Here is a 20,568-nt window from a genome sequence, read left to right as displayed (position 1 = left end):
CTTTCTGGGATCGCATAGATGTTCTTTTTTCATTTTATTAAGACTGTATGAAGAATCAAAATTGGGCTAGGAAATTGAAGCCAAGGAAGAGACTAAAAAATTCCAAATAACTATATTGTGATCCTCCTACTCCTGCTGAGTAGCTTTTACTCAATTTCAATTTCTACTCCATGTGAGTTAGAGTATCAGAATCTGGTTTATGTTTTACAAAATCACATGTAATACATATTTGTTTTCTAATTGTGCATTACATAATGAAAAATAAAATTACTTCATACATATTAAAACAGTAGCAGCATAGATGAGTACTGTATTACTTTGGCTAACATTTTCCATATTCCAAAATTATAAGGCAGAGGAGCCAAGTTTATGGAAGCATGAGATATCCTCAGCACTCATCATGGAAAATACTGCTCTTTCAAGATGTAACCTGACTGAATTCTTTTTCTGCTGGGAGTTTTTACAAGATATGTTTCTTTAGCTTATAAATCTCCCCTACCAAGTGGTGTCTACTTCTGCTTTCTCCACAGACATTCATACCTCTGCTTCTCCACTGCTACCTCTGCTTCTCATTCTCTCTCCTGTGCTGACTCTACATTTATCTTTTAGTACTCATTAAAATTGCCAACTCTGTATTCAGAGACCTTGCTTGTTTTCTAGCAATCAGGTAATAACTTTCTGTTTAGACTTCTCACAAGTGTACAGGACAGGGTAATGATGCATGACTTGGGTGGAAGTGAAATTAAATCCTCAGAATAAATTTACAAACTCCATGAGAACTGCCACCTGGTAGTCAGAAAAAGCTGGTCTTTGAGAAGGCAAAATTCTGTGCCCTGGTATTACAGAGCTGTTTTTAACCCCATAAGTCTCTTTGCCTTCATGTTTTTTTTCTAGTTATGTGAAATCACTATTGTCTCTCTGGAGCTTGTCAACTATAGACACTTTTACAGTGGCTGACAGTAACTGTGAACAACAGGGGCTTATAATGGTATGACTGTCAGTGGAGACAGAACCAAAGTGTGTTCAGACTCATTTTAGAAATCCATGGCTGATGGTGCTAGGTGCAGTTTGATCTTGTCTATATTATCATTCAAAATATTTTCAGCACTAGTTCAGCTGTACCAATAGCCAACAACATTTGTTAGGAATGGCAATTTTTTTAAGACTGCTTTAACTATATCATGATAATTATAGTGGTATACCCCTGTCATAAATATAAAGGGAAGGGTAAACCCCTTTGAAATCCCTCCTGACCAGGGGAAAGCTCCTCTCACCTGTAAAGGGTTAAGAAGCTAAAGGTAACCTCGCTGGCACCTGACCAAAATGACCAATGAGGAGACAAGATACTTTCAAAAGCTGGGAGGAGGGAGAGAAACAAAGGGTTTGTGTGTCTGTCTGTAGTCGTCTTGGCCGGGGACAGAACAGGAATGGAGTCTTAGAACTTTTAGTAAGTAATCTAGCTAGGTATGTGTTAGATTATGATTTCTTTAAATGGCTGAGAAAAGAATTGTGCTGAATAGAATAACTATTTCTGTCTGTGTATCTTTTTTGTAACTTAAGGTTTTGCCTAGAGGGGTTCTCTATGTTTTTGAATCTAATTACCCTGTAAGATATATACCATCCTGATTTTACAGGGGGGATTTCTTTATTTCTATTTACTTCTATTTTTTATTAAAAGTCTTCTTGTAAAACACTGAATGCTTTTTCATTGTTCTCAGATCCAAGGGTTTGGGTCTGTGGTCACCTATGCAAATTGGTGAGGCTTTTTACCAAACCTTGTCCAGGAAGTGGGGTGCAAGGTTTTGGGAAGTATTTTGGGGGGAAGGACGCGTCCAAACAGCTCTTCCCCAGTAACCAGTATTAGTTTGGTGGTGGTAGCGGCCATTCCAAGGATAACGGGGGTAATATTTGTTACCTTGGGGAAGTTTTGACCTAAGCTGGTAAAGATAAGCTTAGGAGGTTTTTCATGCAGGTCCCCACATCTGTACCCTAGAGTTCAGAGTGGGGGAGGAACCTTGACATGGTGGCACAGTGGTGGGATTAACCTGAAATCATTTTGAGATCCAGTTGAGATTTTTTGAACTAGAAATACAGATTTTAAAAAGGAATTTTTAGGAAGTCCAGAAGGCAGCTTTGAAACTGAAAGCAGCTTGGTTTCTCTCTGCTTTGTGGCCAAGCAGAGACAAAAGGGGATTATCTTGTGAATTGCAGGTTTTCTTGCCTGGAGGCAGGGTACTTAACTCCTGCAGGGAAATTCACAGTCTTCCAACCCAGAGGTTTTTTTTTTTTCTTTTCTTCCTAAAAGTAAATAGGGGGTGTGTGCTCTACCCATTTGCCTGGAGACAAAAGTGGCAGGGTTTTTTTTTAGGATTTTGATTTTTTTTTTTTTGTTTTACAAGGAGCACAGGTTTGAAAAGAAATTTTTTTTTTTCTTTGGGCTGGGTAAGCAGTTTTCCAAGTAGTTGGAGGTTTTTTGCTTTAATTTGGGCGCAGAGCAGAGACAAGGGAATTGTTTTTTTCTGTAGGCTGACAATCACTATCAGAGAATAGGTACTCTATTCCAGCACAGCAAAAGTTTACAGCCAAGTTTTGTTTGTTTATTTCTAAACCTCGGGTGTAAAGTTAGTTAAAAACAGAGAGGTTAGAATGGCCAAATCCTCAGCTCGACTACAGCTGGAATTAGCCAAATTTCAGGCTGAGGAAAAACAAAGGGAACATGAAAGACAGATAGAACTCATGCGGCTGGAGAAGGAGGTACAGGAGGCTGCCCACAAGAGGGAAATGGAGGCAAGGAAGCATGTGGAGGAGATGGAGAGGATAAAGGCCCAGCAGAATATACCAACAAACCCTAGCAATCCTTCTCCAGGTACCACTTCCCATCCCAGAAAGTTCCCCACCTACAAGGCAGGTGATGATACTGAGGCCTTCTTAGAAAACTTCGAAAGGGCCTGCCTTGGGTACAACATCTCTACTGACCAATACATGGTAGAGCTGAGGCCGCAGCTCAGTGGACCCTTAGCTGAGGTGGCAGCTGAAATGCCTAAAGAACACATGAACAAGTATGAACTGTTTAAATCCAAGGCGAGAGTCAGAATGGGGATAACACCCGAGCAGTCTCGTCGGAGGTTCAGAGCCCTAAGGTGGAAACCAGACATGTCATTTACCCGACATGCCTACCACATTGTAAAACATTGGGATGCCTGGATATCAGGAGCAAGTGTTGAATCTCCAGTAAATTTGCCCTTCCTAATGCAAATGGAACAATTCTTAGAGGGTGTTCCTGAGGAAATAGAAAGATACATCCTAGATGGGAAACCCAAAACTGTAATTGAGGCAGGAGAGATTGGAGCCAGATGGGTGGAGGTGGCAGAGAAGAAGAAAACTGGTCGCAGTTGGAGCGGAGACCAGAAGGGACCACCCCAGACCACACCCTATTACCGGGGGCCGCCCAAAGCCCCACCTACCTCCCAAAGAACCCTCCAGACCCCTTATCGTCCCACCACCCCGTTCTCCAGCAACCCTCCTCGCCCCGGTGACCCGTCAGCTGGACGATGTTTTAAATGTAACGAGCTGGGGCATGTAAAGGCCAACTGCCCCAAGAACCCCAACAGATTACAGTTCATTGCACCGGAATCACACCAGAGGTCCACAGGCCCAGATACCTCCCAGATACCCTTGGAGCGGAGGGAAACTGTGAGTGTGGGTGGGAAGAAGGTCACCGCGTGGAGGGACACCGGAGCACAAGTGTCAGCTATCCATGCTTCCTTAGTGGACCCCAATTTAATCAACCCAGAGATCCAAGTGACGATTCAACCCTTCAAGTCCAACTCTTTCAATTTGCCTACAGCCAAGTTGCCTGTCCAGTACAAGGGCTGGTCAGGAATGTGGACTTTTGCAGTCTATGATGATTATCCCATCCCCATGCTGTTGGGGGAAGACTTGGCCAATCATGTGAAGCAGGCCAAGAGGGTGGGAATGGTCACCCGCAACCAGGCTAAACAAGCCGTGAGGCCTAGCTCTGTTCCGGAAACTTCTATCAGGACCCAGTCAGAGGTGATGGACCTGGACCCCAGGCCAATGTCTGCAACAGCAGTAGTGGATCCAGTCCCAGAGACCCAGACGGAACCAGTCCCAGAACCGGAACCAGCCAAACAACCAACACCAGACCCCGTGTCAGCACTGAATCCAGTACTTGCAACCTCAACACCAGAGGGCCCCACCGAACCTGAACTGGCAGCAGCCGATAACCCTACACAAGAGGCTCAGCCGGAGTCTGAATCCCAACATAGTGCACCAGCGGAGAGCGGTTCACAGTCAACAGAAACAGCTCCATCCCCTATATCGCTTCCAGAGGGACCAAGCCTAGGTCCACAATCCCATGAGGAACTGATGTCTCCAGCATCAAGGGAACAGTTCCAGACCGAACAGGAAGCAGATGAAAGCCTCCAGAGAGCTTGGACGGCGGCACGGAGCAACCCACCGCCTCTCAGCTCTTCTAATCGATCCAGGTTTGTTGTAGAGAGAGGACTTTTATACAAGGAAACTCTTTCTGGGGGACACCAGGAAGACTGGCATCCTCAGAGACAGTTGGTAGTTCCAACTAAATACCGGGCCAAGCTCTTGAGCTTAGCCCATGATCACCCTAGTGGCCATGCTGGGGTGAACAGGACCAAAGACCGTTTGGGGGGGTCATTCCACTGGGAGGGAATGGGCAAGGATGTTTCTACCTATGTCCAGTCTTGTGAGGTGTGCCAAAGAGTGGGAAAACCCCAAGACCAGGTCAAAGCGCCTCTCCAGCCACTCCCCATCATTAAAGTTCCATTTCAGCGAGTAGCTGTGGATATTCTGGGTCCTTTTCCGAAAAAGACACCCAGAGGAAAGCAGTACATACTGACTTTCATGGATTTTGCCACCCGATGGCCGGAAGCAGTAGCTCTAAGCAACACCAGGGCTAAAAGTGTGTGCCAGGCACTAGCAGACATTTTTGCCAGGGTAGGTTGGCCCTCCGACATCCTCACAGATGCAGGGACTAGTTTCCTGGCAGGAACTATGAAAAACCTTTGGGAAGCTCATGGGGTAAATCACTTGGTTGCCACTCCTTACCATCATCAAACAAATGGCATGGTGGAGAAGTTTAATGGAACTTTGGGGGCCATGATACGTAAATTCGTAAATGAGCACTCCAATGATTGGGACCTAGTGTTGCAGCAGTTGCTCTTTGCCTACAGAGCTGTACCACATCCCAGTTTAGGGTTTTCCCCATTTGAACTTGTATATGGCCGTGAGGTTAAGGGGCCATTGCAGTTGGTGAAGCAGCAATGGGAGGGATTTACACCTTCTCCAGGAACTAACATTCTGGACTTTGTAACCAACCTACAAAACACCCTCCGAACCTCTTTAGCCCTTGCTAGAGAAAACTTACAGGATGCTCAAAAAGAGCAAAAAGCCTGGTATGATAAACATGCCAGAGAGCGTTCCTTCAAAGTAGGAGACCAGGTCATGGTCTTAAAGGCACTCCAGGCCCATAAAATGGAAGCATCATGGGAAGGGCCATTCACGGTCCAGGAGCGCCTGGGAGCTGTTAATTATCTCATAGCATTCCCCACCTCCAACCGAAAGCCTAAGGTGTACCATATTAATTCTCTAAAGCCCTTTTATTCCAGAGAATTAAAGGTTTGTCAGTTTACAGCCCAGGGAGGAGACGACGCTGAGTGGCCTGAAGGTGTTTACTACGAAGGGAAATGTGCTGGTGGTGTGGAAGAGGTGAACCTCTCCATGACCCTTGGGCGTATGCAGCGACAGCAGATCCAGGAGCTGTGCACTAGCTACGCGCCAACGTTCTCAGCCACCCCAGGACTGACTGAACGGGCATACCACTCCATTGACACAGGTAATGCTCACCCAATTAGGGTCCAACCTTACCGGGTGTCTCCTCAAGCTAAAACTGCTATAGAACGGGAGATCCAGGATATGTTACAGATGGGTGTAATCCGCCCCTCTGAAAGTGCATGGGCATCTCCAGTGGTTCTAGTTCCCAAACCAGATGGGGAAATACGTTTTTGCGTGGACTACCGTAAGCTAAATGCTATAACTCGCCCAGAAAACTATCCCATGCCACGCACAGATGAACTATTAGAGAAACTGGGAAGGGCCCAGTTCATCTCTACCTTGGACTTAACCAAGGGGTACTGGCAGGTACCGCTAGATGGATCTGCCAAGGAAAGGTCAGCCTTCATCACACATCTCGGGCTGTATGAATTTAATGTACTCCCTTTCGGGCTGCGAAATGCACCCGCCACTTTCCAAAGACTTGTAGATGGTCTCCTAGCGGGATTAGGAGAATATGCAGTTGCCTACATTGACGATGTGGCCATATTTTCGGATTCCTGGGCAGACCACCTGGAACATCTACAAAAAGTCCTTGAGCGCATAAGGGAGGCAGGACTAACTGTTAAGGCTAAGAAGTGTCAAATAGGCCTAAACAGAGTGACTTACCTTGGACACCAGGTGGGTCAAGGAACTATCAGCCCCCTACAGGCCAAAGTGGATGCTATCCAAAAGTGGCCTGTCCCAAAGTCAAAGAAACAGGTTCAATCCTTCTTAGGCTTGGCCGGTTATTACAGACGATTTGTACCGCACTACAGCCAAATCGCTGCCCCACTGACAGACCTAACCAAAAAGAAACAGCCAAATGCTGTTCAGTGGACCGGAAAGTGTCAGAAGGCCTTTAACAAGCTTAAAGCGACACTCATGTCTGACCCTATACTAAGGGCCCCAGACTTTGACAAACCGTTCCTAGTAACCACAGATGCATCCGAGCGTGGTGTGGGAGCAGTTTTAATGCAGAAAGGACCTGATCAAGAATTCCACCCTGTAGTGTTTCTCAGCAAAAAACTGTCTGAGAGGGAAAGCAACTGGTCAGTCACTGAAAAAGAATGTTATGCCATTGTCTACGCTCTGGAAAAGCTACGCCCATATGTTTGGGGACGGCGTTTCCACCTGCAAACCGACCATGCTGCACTAAAGTGGCTTCACACCGTCAAAGAAACTAACAAAAAACTTCTTCGGTGGAGTTTAGCTCTCCAAGATTTTGATTTCGACATCCAACACATCTCAGGAGCTTCTAACAAAGTGGCTGATGCACTCTCCCGTGAAAGTTTCCCAGAATCAACTGGTTAAAATCGTCCTTGAGATGTGGAAAATATTGTTAGTCTTTATGTACTTGGTAGTATATTTAGAGATGCATGTGTCTTATTAACTCTGTTTTCCTAGAGCTCCAGGAAGAAATCCCAGCCAGTGTTTCACCCTAGCTGAGATTTGGGGGGCGTGTCATAAATATAAAGGGAAGGGTAAACCCCTTTGAAATCCCTCCTGACCAGGGGAAAGCTCCTCTCACCTGTAAAGGGTTAAGAAGCTAAAGGTAACCTCGCTGGCACCTGACCAAAATGACCAATGAGGAGACAAGATACTTTCAAAAGCTGGGAGGAGGGAGAGAAACAAAGGGTTTGTGTGTCTGTCTGTAGTCGTCTTGGCCGGGGACAGAACAGGAATGGAGTCTTAGAACTTTTAGTAAGTAATCTAGCTAGGTATGTGTTAGATTATGATTTCTTTAAATGGCTGAGAAAAGAATTGTGCTGAATAGAATAACTATTTCTGTCTGTGTATCTTTTTTGTAACTTAAGGTTTTGCCTAGAGGGGTTCTCTATGTTTTTGAATCTAATTACCCTGTAAGATATATACCATCCTGATTTTACAGGGGGGATTTCTTTATTTCTATTTACTTCTATTTTTTATTAAAAGTCTTCTTGTAAAACACTGAATGCTTTTTCATTGTTCTCAGATCCAAGGGTTTGGGTCTGTGGTCACCTATGCAAATTGGTGAGGCTTTTTACCAAACCTTGTCCAGGAAGTGGGGTGCAAGGTTTTGGGAAGTATTTTGGGGGGAAGGACGCGTCCAAACAGCTCTTCCCCAGTAACCAGTATTAGTTTGGTGGTGGTAGCGGCCATTCCAAGGATAACGGGGGTAATATTTGTTACCTTGGGGAAGTTTTGACCTAAGCTGGTAAAGATAAGCTTAGGAGGTTTTTCATGCAGGTCCCCACATCTGTACCCTAGAGTTCAGAGTGGGGGAGGAACCTTGACAACCCCCTACAGTGCAGACCTGGTTCTATCAGTATAAAGGTGCTTTATTCCCACAGGGGGAAGGGGAATAAGCTAAAACAGTATAAGGCACCCTTATAGTGATATAACTGCATCCACACTAGGGTTCTTCCAGTATAATTGCTGTATTAAAACTCTGACCCCCTAAATGTAATAGTTGTATTGATATTGGAATTGTGTATAGTCCCAGTTTCAGTGTAGACAATCGTGTGTTGTAAACAATGCACTCTAGAAATGAACCTTGAGGAGGAATACCTGGTGAATGAAAGACTACCATTTTCCATTGCTGAATCAGCCAGCCCTCTTAAATTGCTTGCACTCATGAAATGGCAGTTAGGAACACACCATGTCAATGCTACCAGTAGGGTGATTATATCACCATCTTGTCCTTTCTGTTACGGGCACTTACTGTTGCTTTTATCCTTCCAGTATGTTGAATTTATTTTCTTGTCATTGGCTTTTTGTTACTGCACCTATAGTCATTTTCTTTTCCTAAAATAAAGTTTAGAAGTAATTAAAAAAAAAAAGTAGGCTACTGTATGGTATTTAAATGGACACATTTTTACAAACTGAGCCATCACCATCTGTTCTTCCCTGATTATGAATACAGAAAAAATATATTTCACAAATACATTGGTAAAAAGTGTATGTGTGTGTGTGAGAGAGAGAGAGATTTAGTTTTGTATTTGTATACTTTTTATAACACAGACTGCACCAGTGATACTTTTCTCATGTTTTAAACAGGAAGGGCCTGAATCTCTTTTACACTGACACTACTTAAAGTGAGCTCAAAGGCCCTTCACATTGTCAGAACAATGCAAAGTGGTCTTAGTGGAAATGAGAATGAGGCTTTAGTTATTCTGAGATGATGATTTTCCTGAGATTTTAATCTTCCTTCCCACCGACAAGATTGGCATGGACTTGTTCTTCCATAGGAATTGCCATACCTCATCAAACCATTGGTCCAGTACCTGTCTCCAACTGTGGCCAGTAGCAGATGCTTAAGAAGAAGAAAAAAAGCCTACATAATTATGGAATATTATACACATCGGGGAAGCTTCTTCTGAATCTGAGGCAGTCAAGCATAAGTGTTTGTATTGCTTATGCATTTTTTACTTGATCTAATGAAAACCTTGATGTTGAAATCTAATTGACCATATAATTACCCCTTACTAGATGCTGAAATATTGTCACAAAGGGGCTGAGACATAGCAGATAAAAGGCTGCAGCTTCATTTATTTGTTTACATAGCACCCTTCTCCATAGATCTGATCATCATGCAGAAATGGGCCCAGTTGCCCAGAGACAACCTGCCACTCTGTCTAGAGAAGGACAAAGGAAAATTCAAAAGGAGGAAATGGTGTAAAGAAAAGGGAAATTGTAAAAGATGAACTGAGCTGAATGCAAAGGCTTTACACCAAGACTATTAGAGTAGTAATCTGCCAGATACACTTAGAAAAGACGTTCCATATACATGACACATGAAGGCCAATCCAGACTGAGCCAGGTTAAAAAAAAAAAAAGTGGGTCATTTTGGGTAGTGGGGGGAGCTGACTTCAGCAGCCCTATGTGAACAGATCCCAAGTACCTTTATCCCAGATTAAGAGCCAAATATACCATCAGTAAAAGTTTGAATTGAATCAGTTCTCTTGGTAGCAACCAGCAGAGAGGGTATCGGACAAGTGTTTCAGATTTACTCCACTTTTACACCAACAAGCAGCCAGGCATCCATATTCTAAAAGAGCTGCAGCTTCCAGATCAGTATCAAGGGAAGACCACGCAGGATAAAATTATACTAGTGTATGATGATGTGATGAAAGCATAAATAACCAAAAATCTGATGGGAAATCACTAAATGGCAGCTGTAAAGTTCTCGGGTTTTCACCAGTCATATAAAAATACATCCACTAACTCAGGGAAAGAGATCTCAGCCACTCATATGTAATCTTGTGGTTCTAACTGTGAGCCATGGTGCCTAGTTCAGTCACAATATACTTCACCCAAGCAAAGTCCCCAATACTGAGGAAAAGTTTTCTGCAATTAAAGGAATGGTATAGTATATTAAAGACAGAAATCAGTTGTCATGATCACTAAACTGCTGCTCTCTGATGTACTTATTGTGGATATAGCCTCCCCATTGTTACTCAGCAACGTCCCAGCGATTACTTTCTCCCACTTACACCCCTTTAAAAACAGGGGGGCAGGGTCTGTTGGGCCTCAGTGCCTCTACACCGAATCTTCCTGTGACCTGGTGGGATGCATTGTACATCTGAGAATGCCTGAACTAAAAGTTAAAATGCCAGCTTCTAGCAGAGATACAGGTGAAATTTCACTCCTTGTCGTTGCAAAAAATCACACCCCATACCAAAGCCCAGGCTGGGCAACTTTGAGTCCTCAATCATTGCCAAGTTTTCTAGACATAAAAATATCATCGTTTTTTGGCCCTACAGGAATGGAATGGGGCCGGAATCATTCTCAGTTGGAATACATCAGAGTAGCTCCTTTGACTTCAGTAAAATATGCCGATGTATACCACTTGAGGATATAACCCAGGAACTTTATTGACTTGGTAAATGAAGGATATCCAGCTTGCCCTTGGGATCAAGCAATCATTTTCAGTCCTAGAAGGGCTTGTGATATGGGAGCTTAATGTCATGATATTGTTATTTATAAAAAAGCTATTTTAGATTATTTTTAAAGCTTTTAATGGTTGTTTGTCAAGCTTGTTGTACTTGGTAACTGTCACCTGGCATGACAAGTAGGGGGAACAAAATAAAATCCCAATTTTAAAAACTTCCAGCTCTAGTGAGAGAGTTTTCTGTATCATATATAATATGTACAGAATACATGTACAACAGATGATATAAAGATATTCCTGACATTTGTTTGGGATGACTTGTCTCTCTCTCTCTCTCTCTCTCTCTATAAGCAGACACCCACACACTCTGTCTATATAATGGCTCTGAATTTCTAGTAATTTTGGTTGCCTCAATTTTTGTATTTTGTCCAACTTGAGACATTTTAAAGGGGTCTTATTTTTAGAAAGTGCTGAACATTCACGCTTTGATAATCAGCACCTTTCAAGATGGGCACTCAAAATCTAATCACTTTTTAAAATCTTTGTGTGTGTGAATTGTGAAAGTCAGGCTAGACAGCTGTAAGAGAGCAGTAGAAGGCAGGTATATTAGCATAAGAATGATAAAGGTCCTTTTTTCCTATAAGCTGAAAAGAGATTACCTTAGGTCATTAAGGGACACCTGAATCCAATTAAGGGCTGCCAGAGACCTTTAATAACGTCTTCTCTGGTGTGAGAGGGGAGGAGAGACTAGATGCTGCCAGGCTGGTAGCAGCAGGGAGAAAGGCTGTTCCCAGGGGATGCTGCTCTCCTCCTTATAGGGGAAGCTACATAACATACTGCCTGTTTAGGGGAAGTACTGGCCCTGGACAAGGCCACCCACCCCAGAGTCAGGGTGGGGAAAAGTATTCCCCTTTGTTTTGTTCTGGAGTCGATTTCATGTGTGAAAGCACACACACACACACTCTGAAGAAAGAATAGTAGGAACTGTCTTGCATGACCTTCTCATAAACAAACTAGGGAAATGCAACCTAGATGGAGCTACTATAAGGTGGGTACAAAACTGGTTGGAAAATTGTTCCCAAAGTGTAGTTATCAGTGGTTCACAGTCATACTGGAAGGTCATAACGAGTGGGGTCCCACAGGGATCAGTTCTGCATCCAGTGCTATTCAGTATCTCATCAATGATTTAGATAATGGCATACAGAGTACACTTATAAAGTGTGTGGACGATACCAAGCTGGGAAGTATTGCAAATGTTGTGGGGGATAGGATTAACATTCTAAAGGATCTGGGCAAACTGGAGAAATGGTCTGAAGTAAATAGGATGAAATTTGATAAGGACAAATGCAAAGTACTCCATTTAGGAAGGAACAATCAGTTGCACACATACAAAATAGGAAATGTCTGCCTAGGAAGGAGTACTTCGGAAAGGGATCTGGGGATCATAGTGGACCACAAGCTAAATATGAGTCAACAGTGTAATGCTGTTGCAAAAATAGCAAACATAATTTTGGGATGTATTAGCAGGAGTATTGTAAGCAAGACATGAGAAGTAATTCTTCCACTCTACTCTACTCTGATGAGGCCTCAACTGGAGTATTGTGTCCAGTTCTGGGTGCCATTTCAGGAAGGATGTGGACAAATTGGAGAGAGTCCAGAGAAGAGCTACAAAAATGATTTAAAGGTCTAAAAAACACAACCTATGAGGGAAGATTGAAAAACTTGGGTTTGTTTAGTCTGAAAAGAGAAGACTGAGAGGAGACATAACAGTTTTCAAGTATTTAAAAGGTTGTTACAAGGAAGAGGGAGAAAAATTGTTTTTCTTAACCTCTGAGGAGAGGACCAGAAGCAATGGGCTTAAATTGCAGCAAGGGAGGTTTAGATTGGACATTAGGAAAAACTTCCTAACTGTCAGGGTGGTTAATCACTGGAATAAATTGCCTAGGGACATTGTGGAATCTCCATCATTGGAGATTTTTAAGAGCAGGTTAGACAAATACATGTGAGGAATTGTCTAGACCAGTGTTTCCCAAACTTGGGATGCCGCTTGTGCAGGGAAAGCCCCTGGCGGGCCGGGCCAGTTTGTTTACCTGCCGCATCCGCAGGTTCTGCCGATCGCGGCTCCCACTGGCTGCGGTTCGCCGCTGCAGGCCAATGGGGGCTGTGGGAAACGGCACAGGCCGAGAGATGTACTGGCTGCCTCTTCCCGCAGCCCCCATTGGCCTGTAGCGGTGAACCGTGACCAGTGGGAGTCGCGATGGGCTGAACCTGCGGATGCAGCAGGTAAACAAACCAGCCGGGCCCGCCAGGGGCTTTCCCTGCACAAGCAGTGTCCCAAGTTTGGGAAACACTGGTCTAGATAATTAGTCCTGCCACGAGTGCAGGGGACTGGACAGATGGCCTCTCAAGGTCCCTTCCAGTTCTATGATTCTATGAACCATAATATAAGGAAAAAGTTGCACATTTAAAGCAATAGTGCAATCAGTTTTCCTCAGAGCAATAATTTTTGCCTTTAATGCTATTTTCCACCAAATAAAGTAAAATGGCCCCTACAAATATTGTTGGCAACAAATTTCATTTCCAAGAAATAGTTGGAACAATACCAAGCAGTTTACAGTTTAGTTTTATGAGTACTTTTGACAGATTTTTCAGCCCACAACATAAAAAGGCATTGTAAAGTACTGGCATGGTAGAGTACTATTAAAAATAATGTGCCCTTTATGTTTTACATTACTGCACAGAGAATTTTTTTTTCCCTTTTTCATCTGTACATTTATTTCATTTTTGCTTCTGAATAAAGCCATTTAGAACAGTCTGTCAGATACAGTATTTGTCCACTGCTCCTTTAACTCTGCTACGTTCCATCACCCACAGTTCCAGACAGGAAAAAGCATGTTTACTGATCAGTTCTATTAAGTAAACAGAAAATGTGAAACACATTAAAACAACCCAAACTGGAAGCTAACCAGATTATTTGTTAATGTAGTTAAGAACTCTTATATATATCAGTAGTGACCTTCATACTATTGATCCCCAGACTTTTAATGAACTTTGCCTATAGAGCCGTTTTCTGTATCCATCAAATCACATAGGCAAGCGACAGACCCTCCACTGATTTGGTTCATTTAATGTACCCTCTCTACAAACAGATACATCATTTCAAAGCGTATTATGTCTACTTGAAGATGAGGAATGAGGTGGTGTCATTACCACAGAAATGGGAATAAACAATGCCACTATCAACATGTTAAAATGACCACTTTGAAATATTGGCATTTGTTTCTGTTAGTTTAATGACTCTATGTATTTCAAGATATAAATGTTGATGTCTTTGTGACATCAAAGCATCCCAACAATGATCTTAAAGGGTAAAACAAAATCTGATGATAAACTGGTACTGATCTCATTGAAATGTAATAGTACTGATGACATTTCTAGGCAACATCATCATCTGATCTCTGCTGAGAGTGCGTGGATTACCACAGTCTTCATTGCCTTGGCATGTATACAGTTCTGTGCAGGAAAGGTTTGTTCTGACTACAGAAACAAGTGTGTGTGTGTGTGGGGGGGGTTCGTTAAACTCCAAAAATTTGGTCCTTTTTGGAGAATTGCTGCATGATAGTACATGATAGTCTTGTCAGCATGTAAGATTCCCCTGCTGGGCAATATAATTTGTTTTTGCTTTAAAGTTAGATCATTGCTGCTTCTATTAATGTTATGAATATTGGAGAAGAATAATACACATTGTTCCTGTTTGTTGTCCACCTATAGAATGGTAGTATGACTTGTCTCGGTCATCTTATCGTTCACCTGTATGAATGAGCTTCCTTAGTCGTTTTCTCAGACCATATTTTGCCATATATTTATTATTGTTGTTGCCTATCTTTTGATTCTTTTTGTTGTGTAGATTGTGCCTTTTCTGCTATGATGGTCAAGCCAAAAATGAATGTAGCACTAAAGCTACAGCTTCAACAATGCAGTTTCAAAAGGAACAAATATGTCCCCTCTCACTCCAACTGTACAAATGTTTATCATCTGTAGTAATGTCTGTTTGCTAATATTGTCACATTGCAGGCTCATGTGAAATAAATACACTTTTAAAAGTAGCTCATCTGGGCAGGGACTATCTCTTACTATATTTCGATATGGCACTTAGCAAGCAGGTCCTCCAGTCCTGACTGGGACTGCCTTTTGCTACTGCACTACAAATACATCCTTTTCAAGCCCAGAAGCTCAGATCATAATGAAGGAAACATTAAACCTTCCAGCTTGGTTCTGATAGATATTCAGATTTACAAAAAAGCCAGAGTTTGGGACTGCCTGGAAAAATATGCACAAACACATGTCTACTTTACATGTACAATTACCATAATTTAGGTGTCTGTCTAATCACAATAATAACACTCACAAAACAGAGAAGAAAATGCATGGGGTTTGTGTATGCAGCCTTAGCTTTTAGAGTTTTGAAAACCTGGTCCTTAACAGGGAACAGGCAGTACATGGACAGGCTTTATTTTCTTTTTAATGATTATATCTCTTTAAGAAAACTCATTGTAGAAGATATTGGAAAAAAGAGAAGCATCCCAGGAGGCAACAGTGAATGATCACTGCAAATCTGTACTTGAAATATATCACAGCAGGAGGGGTACACAATAATTAATTAGGAAATCCTCTTATGTGAGAGTGTTTATAAAAGTAATCCCTACTCATTTCATTGTTTGTCCGCTGCCTATAGGGCAAACATGATCCCAAAGCATACAGATATATTCAGTTGGCCTATAACTTGCATGTAGACAACTGAGAGTCTGAGTGGTCTCTAGCTCCCCAACATTCATAAATTGCATTAATTAAAAAAGGAAACATTGAGTATAGAAGAGATGCTCATTTATCTCAATTTATTTAAAAGTGGACAAATTTAGTCATGCTATTCAGTATTATTTTGGGGCCAAAGTTAAAACGTAAAGAAGTTGTTTACCGCCAGGGCATAATTACATGAAGCACTGATACTCAAAAGTAAAAATGCAGCCATCTCAACACTGCAGAAAAGAAAACCAGTGAAAAAATACATTGTAGTTAAAAAAGTGAAACCGCAAAAAAAAAACCCCAACAAAAATCCAACAATCACCACTCCATACTACTTTTTCAGAATAATGAAAATCTTGCCTGGATTGCTATTTCCAGTTCATAGACATTATAGTTATTGAAGCCATGGGAGTTGAACTCACTTGCGCCAAGAATGAATCTAGCCTAAAGAGCATGGATAAATACACAGAGGTAGATCAATGCAGTCAATGGATTGCCAAGAAGATAACTACATTTTGAACAATACACTGCAGTACCAATGCTGTAACTATAATATGAAGCATAACGCAGAAAACTGCAGTCAAAAGGTTTTCTAAATTACTAAAGCCACTTCCTGAGTAACCTTTTCCAAGAGATTACTAGAATAATTTATTGCTCCAGAATACAAACATTTTGGTTGCGATTTTCAGGACCCACTAGGGGATTTAGTCACACAACTCTCACTAAAAAAAGCCCAACTTTTGTCCTAAAATAGCCCCCTGGTTGTCTGGATGTAGTACCAGTTCACAAGTTTTTGTTAACAAATCATTTATTTAGAACTGTAAATTCTTCTCTTCTTCTTTTTTGAATTATTATACAGATCGGTCAGGTAGCACCTGTACAACAGTGTAGGTCATAGCTATTTCTTTGAATAAAAGGGGAATTAAATTTAAAACATTCAAACCCCTACATTTACATAGCCAATCTACATGTAAAGAAATGTAAATTTCTTTCCTTCAAGGGTTCTGTTTGGAAGTTTATCCCAAATGTCTGAATCAGTGGTGAACCTCCTCAGGTCACTGGACCCTTTTTTTCACCATATAATATCCTTCCAAACCCTCAGGTATTGCTACCACAGATGGTATGTATGGAAAAACCAGTCTCTCTTCTTGGTTCTTTTGGGGGTTGCCAGTATGACACTCATCCCATAATTCCTAGATGGATCTTTGGGAAGTTTAGGGGAATAAGTGACCCTCTCATTCTCACTGCAGCAGTTAACAGAAGAGAGCCAATCCCTGTGCCCCATTATTTTTCTTTAATTGGTTCGGAAGGAGGATACAACACTGCTGCTCCTCCATCTGAAAAAAAATGAATCTAAATGGCTTGGCTGTTTCTTTTGACTCCATGTTTAAAGGATTCAGAACCAAAACCATGTAAGTTATGTGATCAGTCAAAACCAAACAACCCAGCTAGAAATTCAATATCATGATACTTTGTCATATTTTTTCACATATGAACAGTTCTATATATTTTCACTAAGGAATTTGTTGGTTTGTTTTTAAAATTGCCTGTTGGCTCATCCTTATTAAATAGATATATTTCAGTGATTTTTAAAAAAAACAAAATCAACTCCATCCCCTGAACCTCCCACGCCACATTTGCTATGAATATTTTCACCATGTCTGGTTGATATTTACCTGGTTATCTATTGATCTGCTGGGTAGGTATAGTGTGTTGTCTTCTGTGATATTTTATATTAATACTCACATCAGTGAGAACAGGCCATGTATACCTGAATTATCCAACATGATATGTAATGGTTTTATTACTTGCACACACTTAAAATCTCCATTATATGTCTATTTGCATGTCTCTAAGGAATTTATTTATGCATTTTTAATGTACCCATCTTTGTGATATCTGGACACCACATCATTATTTCAGGTCTCTTATCGTCCATGATTGACCATTTGGTGGACAAAGTATAATGGAAACTACAGCATTATGTTCTGACATAGACAAATAACTGGCACCACTACTGTATAGTGCATTAAGGCACAATGGATTTGAGGGGAAATATTTGCCTTCTTATTCAAGAGCACAGTATGCCACAGAAGTAATGATTTTCAGTCAGTTCTGTCCCAGTTAATATGAATGAATATTCCTAAGGTGTAAGTTCAGTAGATACAATCACTGTCTTTTCTTCAGTGTAAAAGACAATTTCTTAATGTATTTTCTTTTTTGTTGTTCGTTTTGTTACTGAACTTTGATCCAGTATAAATTTTTTGTAACTTCTGAATTATAAACGTGCACATTTGAATTAGTGATTGACAGATCAGTTCTTCTAAACTATAGACTGGAGAGCATGGCCGTATTTGGACACTGTGAACCAAATTGAAAGATTATATGAATGTCATAAATTACATTTGTGTAAGTGGTTGTGAGAGTAAATTAGGGTAAGCTACTTGCTGGGGTGGGAGGGCCAGGTTTTATCAGGAGAAACAACCAAGCAGAGTGTGCAAAAAGTGTATGGAAGTAGGAGGCTTGCTTTATCTCATACCTTTTTAAATATTTCTGCTTACAAATTCTTGAAATAGAAGCTATTGTATGTGCAAACGGTCAGAAAGGAGATGTTTAGTAGTAGTTATATGTATTCCAGTGCCTAGAAGCTCCAATGGAAATCTGGGAACAAAGTTTTAAGCACTCTACAAGCACACACTGAGACAAGCACATGCTGAGAGGCAGTCCCTGCCCCAGGAGAATACAGTCTACATAGTCAAAAGAATCGAAGTTTGGAGGGGAAGGAGAGACCGAGAGCAGTGACTTTCCCAGCATGTTGTAGCTGGTCAGTGACAGGGTCAGGGCTCTTGAGTCTTAATCCACTGTCCTATTCATTAAATCATGCTGCCTCCGAGCATAAGAGCTCTTCACAAAGAGACTATCAAATTCCACAGCGATGGGGGCAGTGTAGGAAGCTAGATCTGTAGATAGACTTAGATGAGTAGTTCAAGATGCACTACAGAAAGGCAAACTCTTGCATTTTGTATTGGCAAGGATAATTTGTTTAGTTTCTTAATCACTGTGTAATGTCCCCTCCAAAAATGATTGTGTTTGGGATTTTTTCCAGGCTGCTTTTTCCAGTTGCATAGCAACAACTACTCTCCTTGCTGGATGGGCACATAACTTTCTTCTTTTCCTGGCGTCTTGTGCCTGGCATGCTCATTTATGGCTCATCCACCCCTCCATCTTCTGGAAGGCTGTCGTTCGGTCTCTAATGTAAGACATCACCACATCACCGACTTGCATAGTGCCAGTTCTTGCTGCCTGAACATCAAGTCACAGAGATGCATAGGTTTGCAGAACCCAAACGTAATCTCATAAGGAGATTAATGGATAGTTGTATGCCAGCTCTTGCTATGTACAAAGACAACAAAAGATGACTTTTTATTCCAGTATTGTTAGTCTTCATTGACTAAAACTCTAAGAATAGAACCAATGGTACAGTTTACTTTCTCTACTCCTGATTACTCACAGGGCAGGGAACATTGGTCCTCCCCTTGATTAGCTGGAGTTATTGGGAAACCTTGTGTAACAACGAGGATTCAAATTCCTTCCCCAATCACTGCAGACACAACTTAATCAGCTGAACTACAACAAATGTTTCATCCGTGCCCCCATAACTGACTCATCCCTTTTGTCTTTCCGTGGTCTCATACACTACCAGTAATTACCGATTTGTTCTGAGAGTGGGCCTTTCAAATCAATCTGTATGAATTCCCAGGACTTAGTAGGCTGGGGTATTTCAACTGAAGGAGTTCTGGTTCTTCTTACTCATGCTTGCCTATCTTGGCTAAAACAGGGAAGTGCCTAATCCTTAACATCAGCAGCCATATCCAGCCAAAAAAAAATCTGGGTACCCAGCTAAAGGGGTTTTTCATACCACAGGTGGGCTGCCCCACTGTTATCATGAGGACAGTCCAGTACCATTCTCTGTTAGCTTGCTAGCAAGACGATTCTGTCACCTTCATACCGCAGTAAGGTTGTAGCCAGATCAATGCATAACTGTTGCTGAGCTGCGATGAACCACCCCAGTCTGGGTCTCCTTTGGTAGATCTTTTGGTGCACAGAACAGAATTCGGGTTCTTCTTTGAGTGGAGTCCCTGTAGGTGCTCCACTTTAGGTGATTGTGCTCCCTGTGCCTCTAGTCAGAGGATTTCAACAGCAGTACCTGGCTGGACTGCACATGTGCTCTCCCTGTCTCGTGCCTGCAGTAGCAATTACCTAGGCTGTGCAGCCTCCCCACCCCCCAGTTCCTTCTCAACTGCCCTTGGTCCGAGTCAGAGCTCTAGCAGTGCGCTCGCTTGCTTTACCTCAGATTTAGGTTAGTTAGATTAGTCAAGTAGTTTAGTGTAGTGAGGTTAGTTGGTTAAGAACCCTGTCTTTTTCTCCCTACTTAAAAAGTATGAAAGTATCTAAAAAAACTATGAAAGTATCTATGAAAAACAAAAAATAAAAACAAACTTTTTTCCTTTCGTCCCCCTAAGGGACATTATTTTTCCTTAGAATGCCAGGGTTGCCTGGTTTTAAATGCCATCTCTCCTGCTGTGAGCCAGTTCCACTTTCTGACAGAAACTTGCAATGTGTCTGGTGCCTGGGGAAAACTCATGTGCCCCAGAAGTGGACCTATTGCCACAATCTTAAGACCCGGACAAGGAAGGCGAGGGACCTTAAAATGAAACTTACCTTAATAGAAAAATCCCTCTGTTCCGCCTCAGACCTGGACTCGCAAATTTCTCCTGATACCCTATCATCAAAGGCGGCTTCAAACAGACCCCCCTCATCTACCCTGAAAGGAAGGGACCTGTCTCCTAAAGGATGTGGAAAGAGGAGAGCTAACACTCCCCCTACCAAGACCGCGTCAAAGAGGAAACTTTCCCCCACTCCATCCACCACATTGGTACTGACTGCAGATTAGTACCTTTGAGTCGGGAGGGACCTCCGGTACCAGCGGTACCATGACAGGCACAGATCCTAAGCGGGCAGGCTCT

General features: G+C 42.1%; 1 protein-coding gene across 2 annotated transcripts in view; it reads left to right on the top strand.

Moving 5' to 3' along the window:
- Nucleotides 1-20,568, top strand: part of PTPRD (protein tyrosine phosphatase receptor type D) — a 1,732,979-nt gene that overhangs the window by 303,371 nt on the left and 1,409,040 nt on the right. The gene's annotated exons all lie outside the window — the stretch shown is intronic.

Source organism: Lepidochelys olivacea (assembly GCF_965140295.1).
Source record: "Lepidochelys olivacea isolate rLepOli2 genome assembly, chromosome: 5".
NCBI classification, from domain to species: domain Eukaryota; kingdom Metazoa; phylum Chordata; order Testudines; family Cheloniidae; genus Lepidochelys; species Lepidochelys olivacea.
The sequence above is the reverse complement of the archived record's forward strand: the minus strand, read 5'-3'. Positions and strand labels throughout refer to the sequence as shown.